The 691-nt window shown below is 37.6% G+C and overlaps 1 non-coding gene across 1 annotated transcript; it reads right to left on the minus strand.

The window, feature by feature from the left end:
• Positions 1 to 371: 371 nt before the first annotated feature.
• Positions 372 to 477, minus strand: LOC148296406 (small nucleolar RNA R71). The gene has a single exon (XR_015834190.1). It is a non-coding gene; the product is annotated as a small nucleolar RNA R71 (small nucleolar RNA).
• Positions 478 to 691: the final 214 nt, after the last annotated feature.

Here is a 691-nt window from a genome sequence, read left to right on the forward strand (position 1 = left end):
AAGAAATGATGGCTGCCAATGAGTTCATGGGAGACCTTGATATCCCAACAATTCCAACATCCCCTTCAAGCATACTACCCAATGTAGCTCGAAACTATGAACTTAAATCTTCTCATCTTAATATGTTACCTTCCTTTTATGGTTTACCTAATGAAGATCCATTGACTCATATAAAGGATATTTTTAATGTTGTGAGTTCTTTTCCCTTGACAGGTGTGACGGAAGATCAACTTCGAATGAGAGTGTTTTCATACACTATGAAGGATAAGGCGAAATATTGGTTGAATTCTTTGAAGCCTGGTTCACTCACTACATGGGCTGCCATTCAAAAGAAGTTCTTAGAGAAATATTTTTCCACTCAAAAAACCGACATGCTTAGGGACAAGATCTTGTTATTTGACAGCAAGATGATGAGTCGTTTTGTGAAGCGTGGGAGAGATTCAATGGGCTGCTCAATCAATGTCCTCATCATGGGATTCCTTTGAAACTTCAAATGCGTATGTTTTATAAAGGACTAACCTCTTCGAGTTATAATATTGTCACCAATTTTGCAGGTGGTTCTTATAAAACCAAGACTCCGGAAGAAACGTATGAACTCTTTGAGGTAAACGTGTTGTTAGTGGTTCTAATGATGCTTATAGTGTGCAGATTTCAAAATTCGAACAAAAGCTAGATGCTCTTCTTGCATTGA

This window comes from Prunus avium, chromosome 2, assembly GCF_965620075.1.
Source record: "Prunus avium chromosome 2, drPruAviu1.hap1.1, whole genome shotgun sequence".
NCBI lineage: Eukaryota > Viridiplantae > Streptophyta > Magnoliopsida > Rosales > Rosaceae > Prunus > Prunus avium.